Raw genomic sequence first — 3,172 nt, 5'->3', positions numbered from 1 at the left:
CATCACAGCAAACTTCACATGCCCAGCGCAGCACTTAGGGCCCACTTCCCTCGCCCCTACCCCACATCTGCTTGTCCTCACACATTCCTTATTTGGTTAGGTGTGCTGCCAACCACCAGCTCTCCCAAACCGGAAACCTCTTTCCTCTCCAGCCCATCGCACAACCTGGCAAACCTCACTTATAAACAGCTCTAGAATCAGCTCTCCTATCCTTATTGGCTCTGGGACAACTAGAATTGTTCCTTCAGTCATCTCCTGCTCACCTAGAGACTCCCAATAACCAGTCTTTGGTCACACACCCAGCATCCCTTGCCATGAACTGTTAGGTTCCTTGAAGACAGGACTTATCTCCTTTTCACTCCACGTCCAATAGTATTGAATGAATTAATAAGCAAACCAATACCCCAAATTTCTACTTTCTTTTTATCACCAATATTTAGGAATACTTAAATTTAGAAGTAATGACAATTGGACATTAGAGGTGGATGAAGGATTTACTCCAAGCATCAGAGGGGAGAAAGGATTTAAGAATAACTGTCAATGAGAAATTCAAAATCGATTAGCCCACTTTGTCCCCCTGAACAAGGTGCACAGACCACAATGCAGGCTCCTTGTTGATGACTCAGGGTCATCATTATGAACAATCACTGGACTATGCTGTAATACGCTGATGCCCTCTGATGCCAGAGGTGGGCAGAGCTGGTAGCTCCCGCACTAAAAGACCCCGGGATGCTACACTGTGCGGGGTCTGATGAACCTTTGCCCCGCTGGACCACTGTCTGGCATTCCCGAGGGAGAACCGGTCTCTGAAACCACCCCACCCCCACACGTGCTGCTCAAGTGGCATTCTCCCGAGGCACGAGCCCTGCGTTTGCACGGCATAGCAACCGAGGTGCAGGGCTAGCGCCGAGAGGCTCCCCTAGGCTGCGGTCCTTCACAGGCCGCTACTGAACTCGAGATAAGCGGTATGGGCGATCAGACAACCCATGAAAAGAAGCCGGGGACTCCCGCCGGCTGAGGTCTCTGAGCGGGGGTGCCCAGAGCCGCTGGTCCCGACCCACCCCCTTCCCCAGCGCCTCCGGCCGCAGATTCCCAGTGGGGAACCGTCCACAGCCCCGCACAGAGGCCTGCGGCCAGCGGCGGGGAGTCCGAAAACCGAGTCCTCCGGGGGTTCTGGAGGAAAAGGAGCGCGCTCCGGAGGCCACGCGTCCAGCAGACGGCCGGCCAGGGAGGCGGGCGGGGGCGGAGCCCGCTCCACAGAGTCAACTTGTGCTGTGGACGGGTTTCGCCTGCGGCCGCCGGGCGGCACCGAGGGGCCACGGGGCGCAGGCTGCGGCAGGTGCGGGGTCACTGCCGCCCCGCAGCTTCCGCGTATCCCACCCTGTCCCCGGAGCGACCCCACGCCTGCACCGGACCGGAGCACGCGCCCGAGGCCGGAAGGCGTCCTAACCGCTCGGCGCAGTTACGAGCGCCGAGACCGGGGCGTCCGGCCCAGGGGGCACCTGGCCGGGTGAGGGAAGACTAGCCGGGGATGGAGCGTGCGCACTGGCGAGGGCGAGGCCAAGTGCGGGCAAAGAGCATGCGCAGCGTGAAGGCACAATCGGCTACGTGGGAGCCTGGGGCATGCTCGGTGAGAGCCCGGACCCCGCGCACGCGCAGAAGCTCTCGGAGCCCGCAACCCGCTGGTGGAGAGAAAAAAGAGAGAAATCACCTCAGAGTTACGTCAGGAAAGGCCGCGTTTTGCGAGGAGGCTGTGGCCTCCCACGGGGCCCCGCAGTTCTCCTAGGGCGAGGGGCGTGACAGTTACTCACCGGTCTCCAGCCCCGAGGCAGACGCCGGGCCCCTTTCCGCTCACACTCGGCTCGCGCGCGCCGCAGCCGCCGCTGCCGCTGTGATTCCATCCATCTTGAATTTGACGTCATCCCACACCAGGGATGAGGTCATCGCAGGCAGCGCTCGTCACGTGCGCGGCGCTGTGATTGGGCCCCGGGCGCCGGGGGGCGGGGCGAGGGAGGTGCGCCGCGCCGGGGGCGGGCGAGGGCGGGCCTGAAGGGAGCGCCGCCGCAGTCCGCGTCCTTCCGCGCTCCGCGCGCGCCTTCCGCCCGGCGTCCGCGTGGGCCCGCGTCCTCCGGGCGCCCGCCCCCCGCCGTCGCCTCGCGCCGTCGCGGCGCGCCCTGGCCGGGGGTCTCTCCGGCCCTAGACGGTTCTCTGGTCTCCTGCGGGCGGCCGTGAGGCGGCGGCGGGGGTGGAGTGGGACTGCTTTGCGCGGTCGTCCGCCGCTCCCGGCCCGCGCGACCCGGCGGTCCCCCCGCACGCCCCTCGGGGGCCGTCCCTCCGTCGGGGAACGTGGGCACGGGGCGTCCCCTTCGGGGCGCTCGCCGACCTGCGCCGAAGGTGCACGGGGTGCGGGTCTTGCAGAACTGACCTCCCGCGCCCGCATGTCTACCCGCCGCAAGGGCCGCTCTGGAAGGACCCCGGAGAGCGAGCAGGGGAGACAGGGCTCACGGCCCGTCGTGTGCGTGAGCAGGTCGGGGTGGCGGCTCCGGTCACCGCGCGGCCGCACGCAGCCTGCACCTTCGGTCCGCCTTCGGCGACCGGCGGCACCTAACTTTCTCCGATGTCACTTGTCTGATGGCTCTCAGACCGCTCGCGCTCTTGGCGTGAATACAAGCTCACTGATTAGGAAGCTCAGGACCAGAACTGTGTTAGGACAAACGTCAGACTGTAAACACGGACTGTGAAGACCAGCTACACATAACATCTCGATGTGTACCCCAGAGCCAGAGCGGAGGGGATTGCTAGGGGGAGCGGGTTGCCTTCTAAAGCAATGATTTTAGGTCAGGTTTTAAGTCGTGGTTAATACTTTTAAAATGTCTGTTAATTTTTTAGTGTAATTTTTAACTTTGTTTTTGTTTACTTATTATTTTTAAGTAATCTCCACACCCAACCTGGAGCTAGAACTCACAACCCTGAGATCAAGAGTCACAGGCTCTACCCACTCAGCCTGCCAGGCACCCCTAATTTAATTTTTTAAAACTTGAGTTTATGCACATGACCCTGATTAAAATAATTCATGAAATGGGGGTGCCTGGGTGGCACAGCGGTTAAGCGTCTGCCTTCGGCTCAGGGCGTGATCCCAGCGTTGTGGGATCCAGCCCCACATCAAGCTCTT

The sequence above is a fragment of the Ursus maritimus genome, unplaced genomic scaffold, assembly GCF_017311325.1.
Source record: "Ursus maritimus isolate PB19 unplaced genomic scaffold, ASM1731132v1 scaffold_4, whole genome shotgun sequence".
NCBI lineage: Eukaryota > Metazoa > Chordata > Mammalia > Carnivora > Ursidae > Ursus > Ursus maritimus.
The sequence above is the reverse complement of the archived record's forward strand: the minus strand, read 5'-3'. Positions refer to the sequence as shown.